This window comes from Hibiscus syriacus, unplaced genomic scaffold, assembly GCF_006381635.1.
Source record: "Hibiscus syriacus cultivar Baekdansim isolate YM2019G1 unplaced genomic scaffold, ASM638163v2 tig00112249_pilon, whole genome shotgun sequence".
In the NCBI taxonomy this organism is placed as follows: domain Eukaryota; kingdom Viridiplantae; phylum Streptophyta; class Magnoliopsida; order Malvales; family Malvaceae; genus Hibiscus; species Hibiscus syriacus.
The window spans coordinates 2560922-2578214 of NW_024063281.1; positions in this window are offsets into that span (position 1 = coordinate 2560922).

The window sequence follows — 17293 nt, forward strand, 5'->3', positions numbered from 1 at the left end:
TGATATGACCAAAAAATTGGTCAAATTCACAAGATATGCTGGTGTCGAATTGAATAGGAGACACTAACTGATCTTGATATCATCTCGGGCAAAGACAAATGTAATACTGATCACATTTTCTTCTATAATGATCTTTGTAGGAAGTAGAAACACATCAACTGTAGGATCAATGTACAGAAAGCTATCCGTGGAATTTTTGCAGCTGGGGATGAAATACAAATGATAAAACCAAAATAGATGAAAACTCAGTTCATCTTGGCTAGCAATGATGATCCCAAATAACAACGGGAATAACAGTGAGAGTCGAGTCTCCCTTTTCAATGTCATCAAGGAAGCAAAAACTGATGTGAAAACAGCTTCATAATCTCAATAGTATGGTTGAAACTATTGCTAGGAATCTCAAAGAAATATTTTTAATTATCACCGACACACAGAAGGCCAAATTCAATGCTGAGATCTTAAGGAACTGAACCCTGGATCAAGTAGTCTACCTGGGGATCATCTTTATTCATACAACCGTAATGTAGTTTATCAAAGAACACTGTCATGTGACATACGGTTAAGAAGATTAGGTATTTGAAAACATACTTGCTGAGTAAACATTTATTTAACATCATGATCATAATAATTGCCTGATGAACGAAGCAATTATGTATAGTCAGCTCGACTGTCACTGTTTCACCATTTTCATTCTTCATATCTTTCTGTCTCATTGGAAATATTTGTTCAAGTCAATGATCTTTACACAGGATATTGTGGGCCTTCAGCATGCCCCAACATTGGCTAATACAAGTGTTCAAAATGCATCAACAGTTCTGATTCTGATTGAAATGGGTTTTCAGCATGCCCCAACATTTTGCTGATAAATATTCAGAATATTTCAACATTTCTGATTCTGTTTGAAAAGGGTTTTCAGCATGCCCTAATATTTGCTTCTTGTTAATCTGAGTCTTCAAAATACCCCACATGGATCTATCTGAAGTGAGCTTTAAAATGTCCCAATATTTGCTGATACAGATGTTAAAAGTGTGCTCAACATTACTTCTTGTTGAGATGAGCCTCCAAGAATGCCCAAATATTCATATTGCTGTGAGCCTTCAAAATGCCCCAATATTCTATTTCTGGTTGAAATGGGCCCTCAAGATGTCCCTCTAGATTTATCTGATTCAATCTCAATCTCTGTTTGACTGGAATGTCATGATCCCCACGAGGTCCAATTTTGACAATGAATTGTTGTAGGTACTTGTAGCTTTATTCGTGCCCCAAATCTATTTATCTTGAATACTCTCATTCTGGTGTCACTAAACAGTAGTGTTATCAAGTAACTGAAATTCTTTTCATGTTATCACAAACTTAAGAAGTATTCAATCATTCTAACAGAAACGTCTGAGATATGTGTCTTCTGAATGAGGTGACCATTTTCTATATCTAGAGGGATTTAATCAGACAGTGAAGTAAAAATAGCTTGGTAATCCATTCCAGGTTGACATAGTGGCTTATCATCTTTCAGTGAAGGCCATCTCTGAAATATACTTTTCTGTGGGAGAGAAACCAATTTATGTGAACAGTAATTTGGTGCAATAGCAAGACTACATATACAGTGGTACATGCTCTTGAAAAATCCGCACCCATGCAACATGTTGATTCTGATAACAAACTCATCTGATTATGAAGCGATCTTTCAGGATGATTTCACAGATATTGATAGTTCTTTCTGATACCGAGGAAATCATGAATTCTGATTCTGATGAGGAAAGTAAAATGTTATACTTGACAAAAATGGGATTCTCAGAGGCTGAAGCTTCAATAACCATGGAGAGATGTGGTTCAGATTCATCAATTGCAGAATTGACAGATTTTATATGTGCTGATCAAATGGCTAAAGTTACTGACGCACTTCTTATGGTAGAAAATAGGAAGCCATTATGCAATGATCCCAATTACAAGCAAAGGCGAAACTTGAGCTATGATTTGTGGAAAGGAAGAAGCAAAGGAAGTTTGAAAAGAAGCTTCTTAATGAAGACAATCATGTAGTTCACCTTTCAATTCCAATGATTGGTTATGGGATTCATACCAAACCAGATCAGATAACTCAAAGAACACTTCCAGAAGATGCTATTGGGTCTCCTTATTTTTACTATGAGCAAATTCATCTTTCAAATCCAATGATTGGTTTTGGGGTTTATACCAAACCAGATCAGATAACTCAAAGAACACTTTCAAGAGATGCTATTGAGTCTCCTCTTCCAATTCAATGATTGATTTTACCAAATCAGATCAGATAACTCAAAGAACACTTCCAGAAGATGCTATGAGCACATTCATTTGTTCCAGTTAATGTTTGGACTGGATATCACAGTACTTGTTCGATGTAAAGCCAGAATTTATAGATTCGAAGCATTTTCATGCTACTACACTGAAAAGGGCTATATTCATAATTCTGCCAATTAAGAACAGATTCTCTCTTATTCTGCTTTCTCCATGTGTTAATGCTTTTCATTGACAAAGAAATGATGGCCTTCCTGGGATCCAAGAACAAAGTTGAACTGTTTATAACCATGTACAGGAAGTGCCAAATTGATAGAAAGGATCTGTAAGGCTCTTGAAGCTTATGACAATGAATCATATTCGAATGTCCAAAAGTATGTTCTTGATGAGTGCTGAAAATGGAATCTAGTATGGGTTGGAAGGAATAAAGTTGCTCCACTTGAATCTGATGAGGTGGAAATGCTTCTAGGTTTCCCTAAAAACCATACACAATGATCTGTATAGAGACATGTTACATGGTGGTATCAATGTCCTATCTCTTTTCTCTGGGATCAATGATACAGAAGTTGCCTTCTACTGTCTTGGCATATTTTTGAAAACAGATGTGCAAGAACTGAATGATGATCGGTTGGAGCAATTGATGAGTAGATTTGTCGAATTCGACCTTGTTGTCGGTGGCATCCAGCGTAACAACCTTACTTATATAAAAGGCCTATAAGGGTAGATTCTGTTCCAATGTCTTGTTCTGTGCCCTAAGTCCTCAAATTCAAATTTAGCAATCTTCTGAAGGACATAATGGATATCATCTTGACAAAGAAAATGATCAGCCTAGGAGAAGTAGCAATGATGTATCAAAATTTGAGCCAACATCACGGTATAACCAGAGTGCAAGTAGTGACTTGTTCATTCCCATAATACATCTTACTGGGACCTATATCTCTGTGATGTAATCTGCCAGAAACATGGATTAATGGCTGGGGAAAGTAATTTGTCTGGTGATGCTTATCGACCTCAACATGAGATAAACGATAATCTTTCTTGATGAGCTATTAATAATGTGATAGGGGAGTGTCACAAGTTCAATTCCCCAGACTTTCTGACTTCTCAAACCACTTGCTTTCAAAAATGTGAAGTGCTTTATTATTCTGGCCTCGTTCATTCTTTTTTTTCTACAACAGAGGTAGAATAAGCAACAATTGCTTAAAGGATCTTCCTCATTTGAGACTGTCCTGTTTGAAAATTGTTTTTTCTCTTTTCTTTCTGAAAGAATTTTGCAAAGTATTATCCCTTTCAGGTTCACAATATAATCAAATCATAAACAATAAGTTTAATGAATATCCAATAAATCAACTACACTTTTAAATCATTCAAAAATCATAGTCCTATGGCAAGTGTCAAAATTATTGACTGATTTGAGGTGTGGGTGGATTTTGGTAAAGTAGGTTCTTTCAAGTTGGTTTAGTATGTCGCTTCGGGTTTCAACTAACTTGAAGAAATGATTGTTATGCTCATCTTGTAGAGATACTTCTTGATTCCAGAATCTCAAGAACGTTTTTTTGGGATGTGCGGTGCTTCATTAAGAGCTTAAGATCGTCTCTTATGTCGTTGTTGCACCATTCAATATTCGAGCCGCCTTTTCAGGTTTTCAACTCGAATCCTCCTTTGGTTTCAAAGATGTTTTTTTTAAAAAAATTTATATCTTGAACCCTCCTTTTATCATTTTTCATATCATGCATTAAAGATTTTAAAAACCAATTTTTGCAAATAAAAATCAATCTTGGAAGGCGGAATGAATTCTAAAGATATCATCTTTTACTTAGAAATCCATGTATGATTAGAATGGACTTTTTAGGTACGTAACGTAGGCCATGGCTTATGGTTACGAAAGAAAGGGATAAAAAGGCCCAAATAAGTGTTTAAGGGTAATCAAACCAAGGATCAATTCATTCTGATGCCATCACCTTGCCTTGCTTAACTTGGATCTGCTTTGTTGGGGATTTTTCCATCATCTGGATCCCTCTAGACTGCCAAATTTTGGATTCATTTCCATTTTCTCATATCTTCAACATTTCTTGCTTTTCTTGTTTGTATTTGATCAACCTTGTAACTTGAGGCTCACCCATCTTGATTCAATTTTTTTTCTTTTTTTTTTCTTTTTTTTCCTTTTTTCCTTTTTTTTTTCTTCTTTCTTTGCTGGATGAGTATAATACTTCAATTGCTTTGAGCATCTCCTTTTCCTTTTGCATTTTGGAGGTTTTCCATTATTCTTGATTGGATTGATCTTCAAGCACTCTGTATTTGACATACTTTGTAATTCAAAACTTTCTTGACTTCATGGAAACTTGTCTTCGTAATAAAACTGTATTGACAATCTTCATTCTTGTGAGCAAATATCCTTCACCTTGCCCCCTAATGTGGAGGGTGATCCTTGATTAGGGTTGAATCAGAAGAAAAATTATTCAGGCTCAAGTGGGGACAAAAAATGATATATTTATATATATTAAAGGATAAATGAAACAATGTCGTTCATCATCTCATACACAGAAACCTTTGTAAAAAGAGGTATCCACAGGGGGATGAATATTCAAGATTAACTTTATTTACATGAAAAAATGTAATTAATGCATGATATATTTCTTTCAATCAATCACTTTCCCCTTCTTCTTTGAGTATGCCCTAATCACTCGAAATTATCATCAATGAGTTGGTCCCTGATGCCTCATCTCGTCTCTTCTTGCAGTAAAATTCACGAATAGTTGAAAGTTTGGTTCTTTTGAGGTCTTTTGGTTTATGATGGTTTTGTGTTTGAAAAGACAAATGTATGACTTTTAAAGTCATGTATATGGTGGAATGTAGTATCATCAATCAATCGACTCTACCCGAGAAGGTAAACATTTAGTGTTTGTGTCTCAAAAACAGGTAGAGACATTTCTTCAGAGTCTCAAATAAATGTAGTGTCAGGATTTGGTTTTGGTAAAGGTCGAGTAATTGGTGTTGGATGGGATATTGAAGATATAATTTTACCACTTGCCAATAAATCTATAACTCTTGAAAAATTAAAAGAATATTTAATCTACTTGATACTCAATAATTTCAAGATTAAAATTTGATTCCTTGCTCATAACCTTAATAAGCAACACATTTATTTATTGCACAAAAAGCGGAGAAAGAAACAAAAAACAAGTTCAAACAAGATGCTGAAAATAGAAAAGTACTACAGTGGTAGATAACACTTCCACTTATTTATTTTATTATGCCTCATTACTCCTATAATGGTATGTAATAGGATCAGGGTTCTTTTCTTCATTTGCCCCCCATTTCTTGATCATTTCTTGTGTCAAAACCCCTTTGTCAACAAGCATCTCAAATTCTTTTAACAGTGGCCTACAATTGCCTGTAGAATGCCCTTTTACCCCCAAGTGGAAATTACAAACACTATCTTGATCATAGCTATGAGCAGAAGGGTTTGATGTCACTTTAGTTGGTCTTGGTGTGATGTATTGACCTTTAACCAAATGAGGATACAAATCTGAAATGGACATTTGGAATACTTTCAAAGTTTTTCTTGATCGCCTGACTTTCTTTGGTCGATCCGAATAGTTACTTGCTCTTTTTCTTTTGTAATTACTAGGACTCTGGATGCAACATTCATTCACATGATCGACTTTTGCTTTTTGATCCCTCAGGCTCATGGATGTGACTTTTGAGTTTTCTTCACTGATTACATTCTCAATTAAATCTCCACTTGTCATAAGATTTTCGAATTCGTTTGTCGAATTTGCCTGCATTAATTCGAAGAAAGGCGCTGGAAGGGAATCACGAAACATACGTGATATCTCTTCTTCTAACATGGGAGGTTGAACTTGTGCTGCCACTCCTCTCCATCTTAGGGCATATTCTTGAAATCTTTCATTGGTTTTCTTCTTTACTCTTCGAAGATCCATACGTGTTGGAGCTAAACCTTTAACATACCGATATTGTCTCAAAAATGCATCAGCTAGATCTACCCATCTCTTAATCTGTTCTTGGGTCAACTGATTGTACCAGACTACTGTTGGGCCAACAAGACTATCGTGGAAAGAGTGAATTACAGGTCATCAGAATTTAAATATCCTCCCATTTTTCTGCAAAACATTCTCAGGTGGATTAGGGGACAACTTGTGCCATCATATTTCTCAAAATCAGGCATTTTGAATTCATGGGGAATAATCAAATCTGGAACCAAGCTAAGCTCTCTTGCTTCTAATTCTTTGTAGGAAGTATCAACACATTTCATATTTTTGATTGATTCATCCATCTTCTTGAGTCTTTCCTCATATTGCGAATAATGAACAAGGCTATTATTTGGGTTCAATTGGGATGCCCCAGAGGGTTTTACCATTTTTGACTCTTCAATCTGACAGCATGGTTGCTCTTTATCAATTATCTCTTCTTTATCAGATGTCACATACTGGATAATTTGATTTGATCCATCTGGTACTGAATCTGATGTTTCTTTTCTTATATCCGGAGGTAACCCTGTCAATTGTTCTGGCCATTGGTCTTGTAGTCCCTTATAAGATTGCTCCATTGTTTTCATGATGATAGTAAAGTAATATGAATGAATAGTCTTGGTTTTTACTGTTACAGAACCTTTCATGAATTATTTACATGTTTTTATAATCAAAGTACATAATAGTACTTAAATAAAAATTTGAAAAATGCATAACTGGAAAAATAAGAATGCAAAAATGTTCATTTCATAGGCAAACATAATAGTATGAATGAAAAATGAAAAATGCAAAGATGCAAAATGAAAATGCATGTATGAAAAGGTGTTTCTCAAGAGTGATCATCTTAGAACAGATTTCATTGAACACAAAAGTTTCGGTACATCAACAAAACTTTTACATGTAGGGGACAACTTTTATTCCTAACAAAACTTTACATATAGGGAATAACTTTCCCATTTTCTTCTCTAAAACCAAGTTAGTTTATCAGCTTATGGACCATATTGCTTGTCTGAACTGCAGCTTCTTCCATGACGTTCTGATGTTCTTTCATCTCCTATGTCAATTCTTGGAGTTGATCATTTTCCTTTGTGAGAGAACATTTGTGTTCAAAAAGTTTTGGACAAGATCTTCATGTATGTTGTAACTCTTTTTCAGTTTGGTGACCCCTGCTATCCACTTTTCTGGGGTGTTTCCTATACCAGCATTTTGAAAGGCTTGACTGACCTTCTGGAAGTCTTCATGTATGGTTTCCATTTTGGTGCTCAATTTATCGTTTTCAATCTTCAAATGACGTATTTGAGCTTCAAACCTCAGTAAATCTTCTTCTCTTTGGGCACCCCTACTGATATTCTTACCTTTGAAGACTTTTGGTATTAATCTATCAGGACCCTCGGTTACCAAACTAGGTCGATCATTTACCATAAATTGTAAGGTTCCATGATCTAAAAGACTTTGGACTCGGCGTTTGAAGGCAAGACAATTCTCGATGGTATGTCCTTGAGCTCCAGCATGATATTCACAATGAACGTTGATGTCATACCAATTTGGATACGGAGGTTGGAATGGTTTTATATAATATGGATCCACTTCTCGTGCTTCAAATAGCTTCTCATACAACTCTTTATATAATATGGGGATAGTATCAAGATGAGAGCCACCTTTTGTCTTGGATTGAACCTGAGTTTTAGACATCGGGAGCAGACCAAACTTTGATGATTTCTGATTACATGATTTCTTCTCTTCTCTGGGAGCTTGTACGGTTGTCACCATTTCTTGGTATCTCCATACGATTTGTGAATACGAATGATGACTGTCTATAATTTCTCAAATTGGTTAAGAATCGAAGTCCCTTGCGTATCTGAAACTGTAGAGTTAGGTTCATTGAGCTCTCTCTCTTTCTGTGCAGGAATCTCTTCTCTTTTGGCCAAAAGATATTTTATCCATCATTTGGACATCTGCTCTCTTATTTCTCGTATCTCCTTTTGCTCTTCAATGGGCATACAATCTTTGGGTGCATAGCTCTTCTATCCTCGGAGTTTCCTCAGAATGTCTTTCTTTGGCCGCATCATATTTTGTTTGATCATAAAACTTTTTGTCCATTTACGATTTCTTTCCAATATGATGAACAGTCTTTCAAGTAAACACCTTTTGTTTGGTTATGCTTCGATCATGCAATGCAAACACAAGAAATGAAAAAAAAATAGTTAGTACCAACTAATGAAAAAAATCTATCTATCAAGGTATAAATCTTAACCTCATGCTTTCTAGTTCCATGCTTTGTTTGGAAAATTTAACCTAACCGCATGATTTTTAGTTCGCATGCATTTATTCAGGAAAAGGAAATAAAATAAATTAAAAGCTAGAGCTTATTTCTCCTTTGTGTATACCTACTGACAAAATTTCGGCATGGTTTCAGATCGGAGAGTTTCTAAGGTTTATTATATGCAGGTTTTCAGTTCTAGGAGTAAAGGTACTCGAACTGTCCTTGTTGATGCCCCCTTGGGCTGTCAACCCTCAATCCTAGTCCATTACAGACTTAAGCGGATTGAGTTCAATTCGAGGGGATACATTTCTCTATACCTGACACGGAGGATAAATTCTCACGAAGACATAGAGCATATGAACCCCGAAAGTTACTTGCTAGGTCTGACACGGAGAATAAATTCTCACGAAGACGTCGCTTTCACTTCCACTTAAAAGGGACAAACTCAATTATAGAGCTTTATGTTATGCAATGCAAGTGTTGTGTGTGAGGAGAAATATTCAAACCTCTAACAGATAAATAAAATAATTAATACCTGAATAAAAAAACAATATTAATATAAAAATAATAAATAATAAAAATTTGAAAGAAATAATTAAAAATTAAATAAATGAATTTTTCATTTCTAATTAATAGAGACAATTTATAATTAATTTTGAAGTTTGACAATCCCCAGCAGAGTCGCCAAGCTGTCGTAACCGGTTTTCGTCCGGGCACGAAATATTTATTCTCGGCGGGAAAAGTAATGTGAATAAATGGTTTTTAAAATAATTTGGGAGTCGCCATCGGCCTTTTGGGTCAGGTAGGTCAAATACCTAAAAATCATCTTTTAAAAGAGTTTTTAAGAAAACATCAGTTAAAAGATAAACTGACCTGCGTTTAACCAAAAATTCATTCTTTTTATTAATAAAAATGGATTCGTGGTCGGTTACGTTTAGGGAAGGATTAGCACCCCTACAACGCCCAAAATTGGTACTTTATTAACTATAAATTGTCTCTATTATTAGAAGAAAAAATTTCAAATATATTTAATTCATAATCCTTTAATTTCAAATTTATAATTTTAAGAAAATATATTAATAAGATATTTATTTATTTAGAAATATCAGAAAATGGCTTCTAGGTACCTTAAGACAGCTCTTTTCTTCTATATTAATAAATAAAAATGTAATAAAACTAAATTATAATTTTTATAATAATTAGTTTTAAAATACCAGAATAGGACATCCAGTTGTATTAAGACTGCCCTTTTTTTTAATATGGAAAATAAATAAACATTATTAAATAAATAAAATATATATATTTATAATAGTAAAACAATAATTAAAGTAATGATTTAAAATATATTAAAATAATAAAAATTAAGTTAAAATGTAACTAAACAATGACTAAAAATAAATAAATATAATAAATGTAAAATTATTTAAAATAATGAACATAACTTGAATCATCATAAATAAAATTACTAATAGTGTAATTAACTCTTAATTAATTAATCAGTGATTAAAATAAAATTTCAAAGTTTAAAGGCTCTATCTCGAATAAATAAAACTCTAAGTGCTAAAAATGTAATTTAGCCTTATTTAATTAATCGGGTTAAATAATGTTAATAAAATTATAAGGTACTAAATCAGTTATTTACCCTAAATATATATAAACTGATAATGACTAAAATGTAATAAAATAAAATTGAATGACATAATTAAAAGAATCAAAACTTGCTTTCAGTGACTAATTTGTAATGTTACAAACTCGAAGTGACTGCGGAAAGGGTTTAACCTTTACCAAATTACACACAGGTCCTCCCTTAAACGACGTCGTTTAAGAGAGGGTATAAATACCCTATGCTGGCTGGCCCGAAGGGCCAGCATCTCATTTCTCCTTTTTTTCTTCTCTCTCAAATTGAGAGAGAGATTTCTCTCTCGCCTCTCTCTAGGTTTCCCTCACCGGAGGGAAACCAGACATCGGCCGGCAGCTGTGCTCCGGTGCCGACCACCGCCGCCGCCCACCGCCTTCGGTGGTCAGGAAATTTTATTTTTTTACCAAAACATAGATCGGGCCGTCCTAATGACGGATCCGGTGACCGTTTTTCTTAAAAAGCTCCTGATCGGAGCAAATCCATGAAAATACCTTCGGATTTTGGTTGTTTTCGGCGACGGTTGGGGTTCTTTGATGACAGAGTAAGCTTCTTTCCTCTCTTCTCTCCTTTTTTTTTTCTTTTTTTGTTCTGGTTGTTGGTTGCTGTTCGTATCTCTCCCTGTCTTTTTTTTTCTTTTCTGTTTTGTTTGTTGTCGTTCTCTGCCCTCTGTTCTTCTGGTTTTTCTTTGCAGGTTCAGTGGTGGCTTTTATAGCCACCACAGTGTACTCCTCGGACCGGTCCCATGGGTAGCATCTTTGGTGAGTCACCAAGCTATGGCGGTGACTCACCATAGAGCACTGATTTGGTGAGGCAGCTGGCTTCTGGAAAGCTCGACGAGGCCGGCGTCGTGGCAGTACTGAAGCGTCGACAACAACTGGTTGGACCATCTGGCATCAGAGAGTCGGTCGTCGGGGTGGCTTCAGGGGTGGCGCCGCGTCTGGAAGCTAGGGTTTAGAAAACCCTAGCTGAATGTTACAAACCCTAAAGGGTTTGGGTTCTGCTGGGCCGATTGTAATTGTAATCGAGCCCCAATTTTGGGCCTTGTAATATTTATTTTTTATTTATTTAATAATAATAATAATAATACTAATATTAATAATAATAATAATAATAAAACAAAAATAATAAAAAAAATTAATGTTTACAAATAGCATGTCACATTCAGAGCCTCTGAATCATTCAGCACTTAATCATTCTGAAGTAAACAAATAGTCCCTTACTCTTTTAAGTGTCTATGTCATAAATACCGTTAAAAATATTGTTTACTAACAAGTTTCATGTTATTTTTTTTTGAAATTTTTATTTTTAAAAAAATTAAATATATAATTATTTTTTAAAAAATACCCTTTTTAAAATTGCCAAAAAAATTTAAAATCCTAATTCCTTAATTTCATACCCTATTATCAATCGTTGTCGGGCATAATCAGTCACTGTCATCATCGTTGAACGATCATCTATCCGTCGTTGTTCATCTAATGATCGACCATCGTCCTTTTCGTCTCTTAAAAAATCTCAAATACTCAAATCCCTTATTCTAAACCCAAAATCTCAAATACTCAAATCCCTTATTCTAAACCCAAAATCTCAATTTATAAAACCCTCAGTTAAATGGATGGTCTGATGCAAAGGTTAGAGACAATTAGGGATTAAAAATGGGCGAGACTGATGCAAATACATCTTCCTTCATCCTCATACCTACTTAACGTTTTCGTATCCACTACCTACCCACTACTAAAACGGGTAAAAATTTTAAATCTATATCCGCTCACGTGGGTACATTCTCAAATCTAAGCCAACACCTACTATCTAACTGGATACCCATCACTCATCCCATACCTGTGCATACTCGCCTGGCGGCAACCTTCACATATTACATAAATAACAAAATTTAGAACAAACACATCGAAGCACAGTAAAATAAACCAATGATTAATTGAGTTTATACCCTAACAATTGGTTAAATTACAAGTCATGTCCTATTAAATCTTAAGATTTATAGAATAGTCTATGAAATTATACCTAAATTTATAATGGTCCAAAATCTATATTGTGAGTAATCAATGGACGGGTAAAGTCTCATCATCTACCTATTACTCATGACGGGTATAACTTTTTATATCTACATCTGCTCACTAATCACTAAACTTATATCCATCCCTGCCCTAATTGAAGAGAATAGGATGTGAAATTCACGAAATTGTACCCGTTTATCATCTTTAAAGACGAGGGAGGGGATTGCGCGCATGAATTGGGGATGACTGGGAGGAATTTGTGCAAGGGGGATTTACGCAAGCAAGGGGAAATTACGCAGGAGGGAAAAAATAGTTTTTTAATAAAAATAATGTTTTAATATATATATATATATATATATTTTTAAAATTAAAAAAAATTAAAAAAAATAAACAAAAATATGTTAGTTAATGATTTTCTTAACTACAGTTCCGGAATAAGTACTTAAAAATAATATTTAAAATATTAAACACATACTTTAAGTGAAAAAATTTTAAACATCTAAAATTAACAAATAATACTATTCGATGACTTAATTTTTTTCCATTAAGGCATTTCGCTTTCCTTAGTCATTATTGTTATTTATTTATCTTTTAATTTTCGAAAACTCTATTTCTATGCCAATATAACCTTTGGTAGATTGGAAACATAAGTATTGAAAATTAAATGTTGAATTTAATAAGTATTAAACTTGAAATATAATAATTGTTTGCAATTTTATTAAAAATTAAATGTTGAATTTAATAAGTATTTAATTGAATTATAATTATTGTTTGATATTTTTAATAAAATTAAATGGTGAATATAAATTGATGGTTCCGATTTCAACACCATTTAATTAGTACAGTAATAATAATACATTTAATCATCAATATTTATATATTTTTATTAATTTAATCATAATTTAAATAATTCAATAATTTTTATCTTTCTTATTTGAAGATTCATTTAATTTGGTCATGGTTTTAAATCTTTGAAAGTTATAGTATTTATAAAAGTTTTAAAAAATATATAAAAGAAACCATTTAAATTAAAAAAAATTATTATTCATTGATATAATCTTAAAACTCACATTAAATGCATAATGTAATGTATGAACTTTGATTTTATGTAATTATATATAACTTTTATTTGATTCAATTTTCACAAATTAATTTGCCATTGATATATTATTTTATATTAAATGCATAATGTAATGTATGAACTTTGATTTTATGTAATTATATATATAACTTTTATTTGATTCAATTTTCACAAATTAATTTGCAATTGATATATATTATTTTATATTTACATAGTGTATGCATGTAACATCCTAAATTTGATTGGGCCTAAAGTGTCACACTGGGCTACCGAGACAACCCCTGATCCTCAAAACTTGTTCATTTTCTTTTGAAATGTACTGAATGGTATCATAATAAAACATAAACAACTGTTATAAAAACATTTTACAAAACCGGAGCTCCGTGACGCATGATCTAAATCAAAACAATACATCTTGAAGTTTACAACTAAAATACATAAGTAAGATTCTATGAATACATATGCCCACTAAAGCTAAAGTACAATACTATGTCAAAGATGTTGGAAGTCCTACGGTGATGGTGCTCCACGAACTGCTTAAGCTATAGACTTGCCAACAGAAAACATCTGAAGGCTGAGCTTACAAAGCTCAGCAGTATAATCGCTAATCTAGAGCAATATAAGAATTCCATAAACTAAAGCATGTTAGAGACATAGTACTAAGCAGTAGGTACAAGCATGATCCTAATCAGAGTTACCTACGTAAAGTCCTCCAGTTCTTTCCCTCGAATCTACGTCTCATGGTTCCCTTAGTCTTCGCTAAGGGCCTCGCCGTGAGTATACAAATACTAAGTCTTCACTAAGGGCCCTTCCATGAGTATACAAATACTAAGTTTCTAACCTCATTATCATCCTATAATGCATCACCATGTCAAACACAATGACGATACCCGATATCATAGAGACGATGATACTATCATTCAACAATAAGTAAACATCGTGGTTTAGCTCAACGTCATATAGCATCACGGAACTCACCTCTGTTTACTTAATAGAGGTACCTCGTATAGATCTGGGTCACATAACATCAGCATCTCCCAGGTATCTCAGGCGAGGTCCGAGTCACATAGCATCGACACATCCCAATACCTTAGGCTAGGTTCGGGTCACACATCATTGACACCTTATCTGGCTAGTATACTCCTTTTGAGTACTCAGAACGTGTATGGGTCACATAGCATCAGCACCACGTTCAATTAGCGACTAAAGTGTATCTTGCACTGACTTGGATATATCCGGATATCCTATGCACACAAGACGATCTTCCTACCACTAAAGTAACTCGGGTGTCCTCACCGTTTCCTAAGCTACACACAAAGGCATAAGTCTTAAGGAATTCTACCTCATAAGGCTCTTATGGTTATCACAAAATTATTATTATCTCGTTATTATTACAAGGCTCTCATCTAGAGTTACGCCTTAAAACACGTCAACTATTATCACACTGTAGCATGTAAAGTAGCTCGATCACTCGCTACTAAACTTTTGAAGTGAGGTCATATCCTCTTCACCCGAGACTATCCCACTCGCCCTCTCACCTAGTACATTATAGGAGGGGTATTAACACTTATAGGGTATTTTACTCATTTCTACCTCCGGAGAGGTCTATAAGAGTTTCACAATTTCTTGGTGATTATGGTATTTGTAGTACACTGACTGATTCATAGGTTAGCCCGATATCTGACTCGATCTCGTTACTGGCAACAACACTTTTAACGCTCTTATCGTACTTCTCCATTTTTAGTTCACTAACATTCTCAAAGCACCTCGCTCTTCATCGATATTGAATCTAACATATTTATCGTACCACTCATCAGGTATCTAATGTACTGATCCTCAATCCCAACTATTTATATACGTTCTCGATTGAAGATACTTTATTGTATTATGTTTAATATGGTTACACCCTATGTAACCTACTCCTACGAGTGTTTTTAGGTATGTTGGGTCATTTATGTCCTTCACGAACTAAGTCTTACTATTATAGATCATCCGTAGATCTTACGTACCTTAAACGATTCAAAGGAACATTCAACAACACTTAGGACCTTTAATGAATGCAACTCCATCCTTTTTCATTGAGCAAAACATATAAGGGATCGATCCTTTTCTCTAAGGGATCGATCCCTTATCTTGAGAGATCGATCCTCTCAAAAGGGGATCGACCATTTGCTGAACAAAAACTTTGGGATAGATCTCTTTGGTCGAGAGATCAATCCTTTTTCTAGGAATAACTTGCTTAAGCCCGGGAATCACTCACAAATCACCCCAAATGACATGGGTTGGTTTTTAAACTTATTCAAAAGCTTTAGTAAGTTATTTAATGTCATTAGGCATCATTAAAACATGTTATTAACACCTAAACCATGTTTGGTTAAGAAATCAAAGAGGAACCCTAAAATGTTCAATCATCCAAATCTTAGCAAACGCCAAGAATTTATGAAACTCTAATACTCCAAAGGATTAGAAATACACTACTTTTATTTTAGAAATCCGAAATGAAGTTTCTTTTTACCATGAAACATTCTCCTCTTTGACTTAATTTTCCATCATTTTCAAACACTTGAACGAAGAAAACTTGGAGAGGAGAAGTAAGAGGAGAAAAGAAGATGATGAAGAGTTGTGTAAGAGGAACCCACATCCAAAACTTTTAAAAAAAAACCCTAAAATCTCAATTAAGCCTAACGATTTAAATTAAAATTACCCCAAGGTCCAATTACCTCTTGGGTTAACTCGGAACTACTAGCCCGAAATTTGGGTTGTTACAACTCTCTCATCCTTAAAAGAAATTTCGTCCTCGAAATTTACTCGGTCCAATTAATGACACAACCTTAGTCAAACACTTAAGAACCTCGAAGCACCTAAACTCATATCGAAACTGATCTGAAGTAAAAAGCCCTCACAACATAACATGTAGCTCAGAACTCGCAAAATTGGTCTACAAATTTTCTGAAGGAGCTATTAACGTCAAACTTTAAGCAAAAACCTTTGAGAAGCTCATAATTAAAGAAATTATATTCTTTCTATCTGACACTTCATGCTTGGAACGTCCACAAGGATAACGCTACTACTGCATTCACTACGATTGCTAAGATATTTTTTGACAAACCTTACTCAATCGAGTTAACCCACTGCATAATCCAACAATCTCTTTTACTTGTTGAACATAAGCAACTCAATGTGCTATACTTTAAGATCTTATGGCACTTGGCCATATTGTAGAGATCTCATAAGGTCAAACTCTGATTAAGGGGTTCTGAGATTCTATATCTTGGAGAGCATATCTAACTCTCTTGGAGAGCACACATCACAAAGTAGAGATCTCATAAGGTCGAACTCTGACTAAGGGGTTCTGAGATTCTATAACTTGCACACGCTAACACTTATCATCGTTGAGCTAAATGATGACAGTTGACGCTAGTCATATGATGCTTAACGAACTTAGTTTTCTATAACCCAATGTACCCAAAATATGTGGTACTAAGCAACAATGCATGCTAATGAGTATGATACATAGCTCACACTCACATACCATGCAAGTACGCTACTGTCGAGGCTTGACTCAGTTAGCTAACTCACTTATCGACCGTGCACGAATGTACACTGACGAAATCAGAGAAAATCTTAGAACTGTTGTATAGAAATATACATTTGACTAACTTACTCCTCGAGGGTACTTGGAGCATTTGCGCCCAGTTAGCAACCAAAGTGCTCTAGCACTGATTGAGGCATATCTTGAAGTTTTTTACGGCAAGGCAATTGATGTATTGGTTAGGGCGACTCGGGTGTTCTTAACACTTTCATGAAGATTCTTTACCTCCAACACCAAACCAGGGATTTTAAAATTTTCTACGAGTCATTCACACAAACCATCAAAGAATATATGAGATAACGTTGCTCGTTCTGCTAAGGTCGACCCACTCGACACTTGAGTCCTTATTCTAAGATCCTCAACATGAATATTTTTCTTACTTAGCTTACTGGTCACCACAGAAGAATGCGTGAACATATGTTTACTGAAGCAACACGAAAAGTTGG